Source organism: Equus przewalskii, chromosome 7, assembly GCF_037783145.1.
Source record: "Equus przewalskii isolate Varuska chromosome 7, EquPr2, whole genome shotgun sequence".
Lineage (NCBI taxonomy): Eukaryota > Metazoa > Chordata > Mammalia > Perissodactyla > Equidae > Equus > Equus przewalskii.
In genome coordinates this window covers 11,305,434-11,318,834 of record NC_091837.1, presented here as the reverse complement: position 1 = coordinate 11,318,834, position 13,401 = coordinate 11,305,434, and positions in this window count along the sequence as shown.

The following is a 13,401-nucleotide window of genomic DNA, read 5'->3' as shown; positions in this document are numbered from 1 at the left end:
GACAAAGATTCATGCCCTCGTGGGCTTCACATTCTAGTTGGGGGCAGGACAAATGGTAAAAAAGAGATGAAAGTAAAATACACAATGTGTGAGATCAAGAAAGGAAGAGGGGAGAAAAAATAAAGCAGGAGAGAGGTCTCAGAGGCATTGAGAGTGGTGTGGAGATTATTTCAGATAGAGTGGGCAGCAGAAGACTCCTTGAGAAAGACCTGAAAGTAAAGGCCTGAAGAGTGTGACATTGCCAACCACATCTATAACTTGAGGAAGAGCTTTTAAGGTCAAGGGAACAGCCAGTGCAAAGGCCCTGAGGTGGGAGCATGAATGACATGTTTGCACATCTGCAAGGAGGCCAGTATGGCTGGAGTGGGGTGAGGGAGGGGGCGAGGAGTGGCGGACGAGGTCAAAGAGGTGACGGGGGCCGGACGAGGCAGGACTTTGTAAAGATGTTGGCTTTAACTCAGAGAGATTTGCGAGCCATTTAGAGTGACCAACCATCCCACGTCACCCCAGACTGAGAGGGTTCCTGGGACGACACAGGACTTTCAGTGCTAAAATTGGGAAAGCCCCAGGCAAACCAGGAGGAGATGGTCGCCCTACAGCTGTTGCAGTGTGTGGAGCAGAGCTGTGATGTGATATGACCTGGAATTTATGAGAATCAACCTATTTGCTGGGTAGAGCATAGGCTCCAAGGGACAAGAGCAGAATCATGGAAACCAGTGTGGAGGCCGCTCGTCCCAGTGAGGTATGAAGGTGGCTCAGACCAGGGTGGTGGCAGTGGGGGTGTGAGAAGCGGTGAGCTCCTGAACAGATTAAGAAGGCAGCGCCAACTGGAAAGTTTTGATGGAGAATTGAGTGTCCGTTCCCTGAGTCAGCAACATGGCAGGTGACCTCCTGGCTGGTGACATGCCCAGCTGCCCTGGGGAAGATGAGAAGTTGGTGCCTCTCTGCCCTCCCTGAGGTTCCTTTCGGCCTCACCTCTTCCCAGGCAGAGAGACCAAGAAACAGTGACCACCTGCTGCTTCTGGGCACCGTCCAGGATGCTGTCTTCATGGCTTCGCCCAGAGGATGCAGAGAAGGGAAGGCATGGAGCACCTTTGCACAGATGAGGAAATTGAAGCTCAGAGAGCGTTATGCATCCCTGGGCACCCAGCAGGCAAGTGTCAGAGCCAGGATTACACTCTGGTTCACACCCCTGCAAGGTGTCAGGCAGGCCTGGGTTTCAGTGCCAATCCCGACAGAGTGTAACTCGTCTGAGATCCTTCTGAGACTCTGTTTTCTCATCTCTGAAATGGAGACAATGACCCTTGCTGGCTTCATTCATGGGAACAAAGGAGACGATGCATACGGACGTGCTCAGCACGGTGCCCAATGCATAGTAGGCGCTCCATGACGTCAGTTTCTGTTTCTTTCCCTGGACCACTCTCCCAGCCTCCCCTGCAAAGCCTTCCTGAGTAAGTCAAAGGATGTTCTTAAGGGCTATTCTCGGAAGCCCAGTGGAGCCATCCTGTTCAGCTGAGTGGGGAATATTTACATCTTCTTTTCTAAAGGCAAATGATTTCCTCGAGACGCTGAATTAGTTCCCAAGCAGCCTCCAGGCTGTCTTGTAAATACATAGATGTAAGTGTTAACCGAGCCCCCATTTGTCCAGCAAACCAGAACTGAGATGCTGGAGGGCTGTAAATATCAGGGCTGTGCTTCTCCCAGCTGTGCTTTCTAAAGCCAGACGTTGCTTTCACTCCTTCCCTCGCCCTCTTCACACGCACTCGTTTGTTCACTCGTGAATTCATTCAACGAACATTTACTGACCACCTATTGTGTACTATGCTGAGCACTGGGGAAACAAGCAGGAGCAAGAGAGACAGGGTCCCGCCCTCATGGCACTTACGTACAAGACAAAATGCTTAAGCGTCAACCATGATGCCTGGTGCACAAAAAAAACAGTAATGACAATCATAAAAACAATAGCTCATGTTTCTTAATTGATGTCAACTTTATATGCAATGAAATGCTCAGATCTAAAGTGTACTGTTCAATCTATTTTGATGCCTGCCTATCGAAACAGACCATTAGTCACCCCAGAAACTTCCCTCATGTCCCTTCTCCACCAAATTCCCCTCCCCTCCCCTGGGCGACTGTCGCTGACTCTTTGCCCCGAGGAGCACAGGGAAGGTTTCAAGCAGCATTTAGTTGTTTCTCCAAATTGTTTTTGTTGTTGTTGTTTTGTTGAGAGATGCGATCACCAAGCAGCTTGAACCCTCCAAACCCACTGAAAGAGGGAGGGAAGCCTGTGCAGACGGCCGGGAAGTGCTCAAGAGACGAACTGAGCTTCATTTAATACTAAAATTTCTGCCCCAGGTGGAGCCTAAGCCTTATTACCATAACCTGCGATGTATGTGGAACCCCGTTTTCCAACTGAGCGAATGCCCACCTCTCCCTTCTGAATATTCATCCCCCATCCAAAATAAAAGTCCCTGCTTCCCCACTCTCGGGGAGCCATGGCTTTGGGAAAATAATTCCCTGTGGGCTCCTCATTTGCAGCAAATAAACTTGACTTTGTGTGACAACTACTTCTGGTGAAGCCTCACATTTTAACTCACCAAGAAGCAGACCCACTTTGGTTCGGTAACACAACCGCTGTCTTGATTTGCATTATCACAGGTGAGTTTTGCCTATCTTAGAATTTCCTTGAAATGAGATCACACAAAATGTATTTTCTGTGTGTGTTTGTATGAGGAGGATTGTCACTGAGCCACCATCTGTGCCAATCTTCCTCTATTTTACGTGGGACACTGCCGTGGCATGGCTCAATGAATGGTGCTTGGTCCACAGCCACGATCTGAACCTGTGAACCCCGGGCTGCCAAAGCACAAACCTGACCACTATGCCACCGGGCAGGCTTCCAAAATATCCTTTTGTGTGTGTGGATCTCTTTCACTCAGCAAGACCTTTTTGAGTTTCATCGGCTATTGGATGAATCCATAGTACATGGCTTTTTATTGCTGAGTAATATTCCATCGTCCAAATGCCATGATTTTTAAATCTGTTTTCCTGCAGACGGATATTTAGGCTGTTTTTAGTTTGGGGCCATGTGAAAAGAGTTGCTGTGGACATTTGTATTCAAAGCTTTTTATGGATGTTTGTTTTCATTGCTCTGGGATAAATACCTAGGAATGCAGTGTTGGGTCAGAGGGTAGATGGATGTTAAACTTCCTAGGAAATTGTCAACTGTTTTCCAAAGTGATTGCACTATTTTTCATCCCCTCCAGCAGTGTAGGAGGGTCCTGGCTCCCCGACACTCTCACCCACATTTGGTGATATTGGTCTTTAGTTTTAGCCATTCTGGTGGGTGTGCAGCAGTATCTCAGTGATTTTATTCGTCATTTTCCTAATGATCAGTGATGGTGAGAGCGTTTTCCTGTGTGATCAGCCATTTGCATACATCCTTGAATGAAGCGTCTGTTCACGTCTTTCATTGAATTGCTTGTCTCTTTTTATTGAGTTGTAAGAATTCCTTATACGTTCTGGATGCAAGTCCACTGTCAGGTATATGTTTTGCAATATTTTCTTCCAGTCTGTGGCTTGTCTAGTTATTTTCTTACAGGCATCTTTTGATGAGCAGAAGTTTTTGTCTTTGGTGAAGCCCAGTTTATTATTATTTTTTTCTTTTGTGATTCATGCTTTCTAAGCACTTTCTATGAAATCCTTCCTCCCAAAAGGTCATCAAGATATTCTCCTGTCTTTTTCTTCTAGCAGCTTTTTGTTCTAGCTCCTACACTTAGGAACGTGATGATTCATAATATACCAGGGATGCGTCAGTGGCTCAACACGCAGTGTCTTATTTAATTCTTCTTAACAATTCTATAAAGTAAGTACAAACATTGTCTCCATTGTTGCAAAGGAAGACTCTCCTTTGGGTCTCTTATTGCATTTCACTCATTTATTCACTTGTTTGTTCCACAAACACTTATCTGAGATTCCCTTTGGAGCTGGATGGAGCTGCGTCTGAATTTGCATTCCACCTGCATGTTGAAGCTCTCAGTACCTGCCCAGAGAGACTCCAGGGGATGGGGGGAGACAGTGATTGTGGTCAGGAAGGACTTCACAGAGGAACAAGGCTTGGGACAGCCTTTGGGCATTGGGTAAGATGCAAATATTCGAGGACAAGGAGAAAAGTCATCAAGGGAGAGGAAATACATTGACAAAGGCTCAGAGGCTGGCATCCTCTCGCTGGTGTGGGCTGTCCAATAATATTGAATGTGGCAAATCGTAACAATGGCCCCAGTGCTTCATCTCTCCCTATACTCTTGCTGTGTCATGTGACCTTGGAGTTCCTATTCTACAAGCAAAGCTCTTCCTTCTCCGTGTAACATTTTTTTAGATGATAGAATGAAGCCGAAGCTGCAATGTGCCAGTTCCAAGCATAGGTGTCAAGAGGTGTCTTGTCTGCTGGAGCTGCCATTACAAAATACCAGAGATTGGGGGCCTTGAACAACAGACATTTCTTTCTTACAGTTCTGGAGGCTGGGGAGTCCGAGACCAAGGTGCTGGCAGGGTGGGTTTCAGGTTGAGCCCTCTTCTTTTGCCTTGTAGGTGGACACTCTCTCTCTAAGGAGAGGAGAGGAGGCACTTTCAACTTCTAACTTGCACTAACTCTCAGGATCGTTCTGAAGTGGGCACTGTGATGGATGTGAAAGCTTCCGAATTATCCTCAGAGGCTCCTCCCAAGCATTTCCAACATACATTTTGAACTCTTCCCTCTACATCACCTCCTTTATCCAACCCATCAGAGGGACTTTTGACCCTATCATCGAAATATCTCAAATAGGTACATTCCTCTCCACCTCCACCACTGCCACCCTTGTCAGAGCCACCAGCTTCTCCTGCCTGGATGCTGTGACCATCTCCCACCTGGATTCCCCATTCCCACTCTTGCCCTGATAGTCTGTTCTTAGCCCAACAGTCTGAGGGGTCTGGTTAAAAATAAAGTCAGCTCAAGTCACTCCTCTGCTCAAAATCCATCCATGCTTCTTCAATTCACTGCCCGTCAAAACAAAATCCTTACCATGGTGTTTTGTTTCTCTATTGCTACAACACAAACCACCCAAAATCTTAGTGGCTTGAGATAAAAATGTACTCTTTTCTACAATCACGTGGGTTGACTGTGAATGTCTCATGCTTCACCTGGAATGGGCTGGGACACTGGGACAGCTGAAAGTTCCAAATGACCTCACTCACCTGGCTGGTAATTAGAGCTGGCTGCTGACCGGGAGCTCAACAGGGGCCATCAGCTGAGTGCCTAGCTTCTGCTTCACGTGATCTTGTACACTCCTCCCAGCATGGCGGCCGAGTCCAATTCAAGCTTTATAAGAGGTGAAAGTGGAGGTTGCAGAACGCCAAAGGTCCAGCCTTGGAAATTATACAGCATCACTCCTGCTGCATTCTGTTACTTGAACCATTCTTACTGTGGGGGCGGTTTACAAAAGAGCGTGACTATTGAGAAGCATGGTCTACTGGGGTGAAGGGCGGATGTCACCAATGCAACTGACTACCACCAGCACCTTTCACACTCCAGCCTTGCTCCATCCAATACAATCGCCACTGGCCACATACGGCTATTAAGTGCTTAAAATGTGGCTGTCCAAATGGAGACAGGCTGTAAACATTAAATACAAACCAGGTTGCAAAGACATAGAATGCAAAAAGCATAAAATACATCGTTAATAATTTTATATGTGTGTTACAAATTGGCATGATCATATTTTGGCTACGCTGGGTTAAATAAACTATGTTGTTAAAATTAATTTCACCTTGTTTACTTCTACTCTTTCTTCAATTCCTTTCCTACCTCTGATCTTTTTTATAGGCTGTTCCTTGTACCTAGAACACTCTTCCCCTTGAAGTCGACGTGGCTGGATCCTTCTGATCGCTCACATCTCCGCTTAAACGTCTTCTCCTCTCAAAGTCTAAACAGGCTCCCCCTGGTTGCTTTATACCTCGCTCCCTGTTTATCTTCTTTAGCGCCTGAATCACAGGTTGTTCATTGGTTATCGGTCTGCTTGTGTGCTGTCACACACGAGGCAGTAAAATCCACAAGGACAAGATCTCTTTCCTGGCACGAAACAGGAACTCAAAATATAATTGTGAGACAAATGCTCTAAAAAGACTTGGGGCAAAGGTTGAAAAGCCCCCAAACTCTAGACCAACAAGATAAATGTATGGTGGACCCCCAGATCATAGAATCAAGGCTTAGATTTACATGGAGTTATTATTATCATTATTATTACTAGTAATTGTTATTATTTTTATTACTATTGCCTAGGGATTAAAAACTTGCAGGGAATTCTTAGGGACAGAGTGGGGATGCAGAGCATGGTTCTTGTCATCTGCCGACAGGGTCTTTCTCCATCAGCAGAAGGGAATAAGGTGGAGGAGCTCACAGACTCTCTCACAGTTGAGATATATCATTCAATGGCTCCCTATTACCTTGGGAGCAAAGGAAATCTCAATTCTTTGTCATGGTCTATAGGGCTATAGACACATAGTTGATGCACATCTGTTTGTTTGAGCTGTTTGCTTGTCCTCTCTCCTGTTATAAAAGGAAACCAGAGAAGGAATGACTAGATATGTGGTACGGGAATAGCAGACTTCCGGGAGGGGGCTGACTGCCCAGGGGCTGTTCTTAGCTGTGAAATCAGACCCTGTAGGTCTCCAAGGTGACGCCCAGCCCCCAGCATGGAAGAACTACGTGCTCATCCAAATGCAATGGCAGTGGAAAGCGAAAGTCACCAATCCAGAGACCCAAGGAGCATTTTAAGAGCAGCAGAAAGCAGAGAGTGAAACAAATGAAAGAGGGGCCGTAATTTAATTTAAATGCAATTGCTTCGAGTATAGTAAACACGAGCCTCTGGTTTGGGGAAGATTGAGTGGAAGAGGATGGACTTTCAATAACAGGCCACTCCAAAGTCACAGGTCTCATTTACCATTTATTTAAGCATCGGGGAGTCCAGTAAATTTATTCAAAATGAGATAATGGTGTGAATGCATTTTGTAAACTTTCAAGTGCTTGGCAAATAAAAGGCAACGGTTATTTTGCAAGCATAATGTGCTCCTGACAGAATAGCAATAAAGGTTCCATAAACGCAGAGCCGTGACCGTCTTGTCCAACACTGACCCCCCAGCGCCCAGCACCGGGAGACACTAATGCATACTTATGGGATAAATGAGTGACTCCATGAAGACATACATCCTCACAGGGCTGGGAATGCAGAGGCCTGAGTTTGTGTTCTGACCACACTGCCAAGTGGCCTTGGGCAAGTCACTTCACCTCTCTGAGCCTCTGTTTCCACATCTACAACCATAGTCCCTGCCTCATAAAGATGTCCTGAGGATTCAGTGGGAAAATTCATGTTAAGTACTGGGTACTGTAGCTGTTACACTGTAAGTGCAAAATAATGGAAAACCCTGTTTTGCATTGCAAAGCCAAAATCCAGACTAAATACATCAGAGCTTTTCAATTTAAAGCGTCGCTACCCTTGCAAAGTCATTCGGAATCAATGCTTGAGTTGATTTCAATTCTTAAAAGAAAGGGCCTCAGAAAAACAACTCTATTTATCTCTGGTGGGAAATTTGGTTATAAAACAAATAAACAAGGGTGAGCACCACCCATCCGACCACGGCACTGGGTGCGTGGAAATTGATGGGCCGATGTTAAATGCAGGATCGCTCCTACCTGAGCGCTATGTAAACGCAGGTTGGCAAATACGAGGAAATGAGTCATTTATCTGTGGCTGGAGACGGGCTCACAGATGCACCTATGGGGTCATAATTATACACCACAAGTATGCCGTACAGGCTCCGGAGTCCATTCGGAGCCCCAGCATGATGCGAACTGGTGGCTTCCTTGGGAGTTTTGATATATGGGACTAGAAGTGTTCTCAGAGCTCAGACACGGCTCAACCAGTCTGGAAAAGCTATTTAAGGTTCCCATCCGTGGCTACTCACTCTGCGGGTGTTGGGTGGAAGGACGGTGAGGAAAAGAATAACAGATTTATTAAATGGAGATGATGGAAGGGAGATCTCCAGCTCTCACTGTATCTGAATTTTCTGGACAGGGCACGGTAGGAACACAGGTCACAGAAGAAAACACGACACGCCACTTCCCAGTTCTTGGCAAGTTTCTTAACTTTACTGTATCTCACCTTTCATTGTCTTGTCTATACAGTGAAAATAATAATAATCCTTACTTCCCTGGGGATTTGCATGAATTAAGAGTTAAAACAGTGTTGTTTACAATAGCCAAGACGTGGAAGCAACCTAAGTGCCCATCAACAGACGAATGGATAAAGAAGATGTGGTACATATATACAATGGAATACTACTCAGCTGCAAAACAGAACAAAATCATTCCATTTGCAATAACATGGATGGACCTTGAGAGAATTATGTTAAGTGAAATAAGCCAGCAAGAGAAAGATAATCTGTGTATGACTCCACTCATATGAGGAGTTTAAAACTATGGACCAAGAACAGTTTAGTGGATACCAGGGGAAAGGTGGGGTGGGGGGTGGGCACAAAGGGTGAAGTGGTGCACCTACAACATGACTGACAAACATTAATGTACAATTGAAATTTCACAAGATTGTAACCTATCAATAACTCAATAAAAAAAAAAGAGTTAAACAGTGTTAGGTGCATAAAAAATGTCCAATAGATATTAGATATTATTTTTTGCTCATGGGCAGTAATAAGGGGGCTCTGAGAGGGCCCAGAGGCCAATGTGCTCCATTGTAGGGGTTGAGGTTGGATAAAGTTGGGTAGAAAAGTTGCTGGAAAGAGTTGCAAACTGTGTCGAGGCGAGAGTAGTTGACGGTAAACCTGGATGGCTATTAAGTTCCAGGGCAAGTATAGCTCTGAGAGAGGGAAGTGAAGATAAAGATCAGGGAACAGACAGTATTCTGGACTTGTGTGATCAACAAGGCTTGGAGACAAAGACCAAGACAGAAAGATTACCTTTTATGGAGCATCCACTATCTTCCAGCAGCATGCTGAGGATTTGGTGTACATGGTCTCAAGTCGTTCTCACAACCAGGCAAGAGATAGGTCATTGTTTCCATTTTATAGCGGGAAAACAGAGATCTGAGAGGTGAAATGCTTTGCCAAAGTCACATAGCTGATGAGTAAAGAATGGGATTTGAATTTGGGTCTATCTCCAAGTATGTGTAATTTTCTCCCTAAAAAGAGGAAGTTTCGTTATAACGTAAAACCAGCCTATGGAAAGAAAAAAACATGTACTAGAAGCTATGCAATCAAAAACGTTCCCTTCCCACTCCCGCCCCTGGTCCCGTTCACCAGGGGTTACTTATGTTAACCTTTCCTGCGATGACTTCTATGCATGGACAAGCATACATGTAAGGTACGTGAATTTTAAATGTAGAAAACAATTTTTAAAAACTCAAATTAGAGCACATTAAATAAATGTTTCTGCACTCTACTTTTTGGACTTAAAAATATACCTTGGAGATTTTCCTGTGTCGGCACAGAGAGGACCACTGGCATATGCCTCTGCGTGAATCCGCCATAATTTTTTAACCATTCCTCCTTGGTGGACATTTAGCTTCTTCCAAGCCTATTTCTTCTACGATGTTGTAAGAAATATCAGCGAATAGATCTCTGGATATATGTTTGATGTCACTTTTTAGAATAAATTCTTAAAGATTAAGTCAAAAGATTAAGTGCATTTTTTGGGTTTATTTTAGTGGGTATTGGTAAAATCTAAAGCAGGGGCGGCTCTCCACTATTCTGGAGCTCCCCCTTCTCCGTCGTTGGCCTGGCTGGAGGTTGGCTTGTTAGGGGTTAAAGGTGTAGGTTTGGGGGCTAGAAATCTTTCCAACTTGGTGTAGCTTCCTTTGGGATGGTTTTGATCATTTCACACAATATCCTCTTAGAGAATGAGAAAAGTCATCTCAATTCGTAGAGTCGGTTACCAAAGATAGAGGTGGCAATTCACCAATTCATTGCCTATATCAGGTCCTGTGCTGCTCCATTGCATCTTAACAGGGAAGATGAGGCTAATAAATGTATGCTATCAGCCTCATCCCCTCCCCTCACCGACCCAGGAAAATTTTTCTCTTCTTTGCTCAGCATTCCCACCCTCCCTCCCATGGTCCCAAACACTTATTGGGCACAAAGAAGGAGAACTCATTTGGGGGGAGAACCGAGAGGTGGGATTGGAGAGATTTGTTTAGAAGGAGAAAAAAGTGAACAGAAGAAGAAAGAAAGGAGAAGAGGAGAGGTTGGCAGCTTGGGTGCCGAGCTTTTGACTCAGAGTTGAGAATCATGGGGAGGTGAGAAACGGCATCACTGTGGGGAGCTACCAGGTGGGAGAGTAAGAGAAATTAGGAAAGGGAGTTTTAAACATGGTGCTGTGGCTTAGGAACTGGATGTCTCTTTGAGAGAGATAAGTAAATATTGGAACTACTTTTTAGTGCCTTTTGATTGCTGGACTCTGTTTCTTTGAATGTTACGCTGTTCCAAAGCCGGACCATGTGTCCCAGGATATACTTGGGTCACGCTGTTATCGCTGCCATCATCATCAATTATCCTCATCATCATTACTGCTATTTGTTAAACATGTTTGTGTGCAAGATACAACATTAGAGGCTTTACATAATTTTAAAAAACCAGTAAGATAGACAATACTACTATGTGTATTTTACCGAGGAAGTAACTCAAACTAAGTGTGGTTCAGCATTTTACCTAGAGCCTCATGGCTGGTGCCGGGACTGGAATTTACATCCATGTGTGTCCATGAATAAAGCCCATGCTCTAATCCCGCATCCTCCTGGTTAGCATCTTATTAGTGTAATCCGTGTTAATGCAGAGATGTGCTTAATTTGCACAATACGACTGTCAGCCTCTTGAGAGTGAAGCCCCAATTCATGGTTACCTAAAATTTTCCTGGAAAGCTGGAGGGTGTCCCTTGGGGGAAAGCAACACACTGACTCTTAAGAATTGCATAAAGATGCCTGGCTGGGGCTGAGTGCGCTTGTGGGTAATAGAAATAGCACGTGTGGTGACAGGGAGGTGAGGAGGTCTGCTGATGCTTAGAGAGGGTGAATCCAGGTGCAAAAAGGTGAGACCCCAGAACTAGACAAGGGCTGGCTCATGAAGGGGTTTGAACCCCAGGTCAAGGTATTGGTTTCATGGTAAAGACACGAGAAGTCTTTAAGGGATTTTGAGTATATTGTCCTCCTAAGAAAATCATTCCAGCTGCAAAGGAGATGATACACCAGAGATGGGCATGAGGAAGGGTGCGGGGACACAAAAGACGACAAAGTGAACTCAGTCAGAGTAACCTCCTCCCTCAGCCAGAGAGAAGATAATGCAGAAAGACCTGGAAACTCACTGAATGGGGAGGTTGAGAAAAGAGGACCATCGCAGGATGCTTCTGAGGTTTCTCGTCTGGGTGACTTCTATTTTCCCAGTCACTGAGTAGCATCATCCCAGGGCAGGGAATCCCCAGGACCATATACAAAATCTGCAGCCCCAGGAGACAATTCTGCTATATCACCCACCTCTGGGGTCCCCACTGAGGAGCCTGTGTCATGAGCTACATTGTTTCGCCTCAACGTTACAACTGCATTTTTGCCTCCTTCTCAGTCCATAATCCTACCCCACGGAAGGAGGCTGTTAGCACCTCACCAGGCTCAATAAAATTAACTTTGTGCCCACCGTGTTCCTGAGTCCCACATGCTCGGGTTCCTTGCCAGGAAATCTGCCCAGGCAGCAGGGCCCCATGCCAAGGACGTGCGATCCCCTGTTACTACGATTAATTTGGTTAAACATATGTTGAAGAAGCACCAGGGACTGAGTTCTTCTCAGTGAGTCAGAATGAGCCGTGTTGAAACTAGATCACCCAGGCTTCAAATCTGGAGACAACTTCCGGGGGGCATGGGGCGGCGGGGAGAGAGGGCAGGCAGAGTTATGGGATTTCAAAGCACCGAGGATACAAGTTCCTCAAAGGGAATCTCCACTTCACACTTGGTCCTTCCGAGTCGACACATAAACAGGGCTGAGAGCCCCGGAGAGAAATTGAGCTTTGTTTTGCTCTTCACAGAGCCCCCGAGGAGGAGCAACTGTTTGTTGAGACAGTTTACTAGAGGCAAGAGCTTTGGCATCAATGTCAACTGGACGTGAGGACGGAGCCTTGCTCTGACACTTACTGTGGGAGCTGAGTCCGGAAACCGGCCTCAGAGTCTCATTTTTCTGATCTGTGCAACATAAGGTGATGGTGTTATCTACCTCCTCCAGTGTCTTGAGGATCAAGTGCTGTAATAACACATACAAAGTGCACTTAAGCAACGCAAACTTTTGAGCATCAGCTACGTGCCAGGCACCATGCTGAGCATCAATGGCTGAAGAAGGCAGACTGATCCCCTGGCTTCTTAGAGCATACAGTCTAGTAAATAATAAACTCTTCACACCCATCAGGCATCCTGGTGTGTGCCAGACTCCATGTTAGGAGCTCTCATTTGTTGTCTATGAGCCTCAATCAAAAGCTAGGAGGTAAGCCATTTACAATGCCCAACATCGTTTCTCTTTAGAACACTAGGTTCATTTAGGGATGGGGCCGACATGATGCTCTGTCCACTGTGCGCCAAGCCCTTAGTTGCAGAGAACCACTCTGCAGCATAACAACCCTCCCTTGCTACGTTGGGAGAAACTATCTTATACCACTGGCTTCTTTTGTAGCCTCATTATGTTCTGTTTCCCGACGCTGGGGAGAGCCGTGTTCTGGTGTAGGCTGGGGTTTTAGTAAGCAGAGCGTTGAAGGGGGACCGGTCTCCTGTAATCCTGTGAGAGTAAGGTTGCTAAGGAGACCATTGTCATATTAACTCAGTAAGCACGGAGATGCTGATGTCTCCAGTGAGGCGACGCTTTGTCTTTGGAGAAAGGAAAATCTCTCCCTTTAGACTGAAGGGGAAAAGCCATGGTGAGGATTATTGCCATCGTGTTGGCAAAGAGACTCAACCCCTTTGCAACTTTTTATCTTCCTGTTTGTCATGAGGCTAGGAAGGAGGCAGGGAAGTTGGAGAAATTCCATAGTCGTCTTACAGCTAATCAGGCAATCCAGGCTCCACGAGGTTACCTCTGCAAACCATGTGCCTTATACTTTAGAACACGTGATTTTAAAAAGAGAAAGAAAAGCAAGAGAAAATAAAGAGAAACAGGAGAGACAATTTAGGAGAGAATGCACACCTCTTTATAGCTGGGTTGGAAACGCAGGCTTTTAATAAGGCGAGGACCCTGATGTCAGGCTGACTTGAAAATACAGAGAGGACTCCACCTTCCCGGGGGAACCAATCCTATGCCTGAGCTGAACTCGCTCTGCTTGTTTAGGAA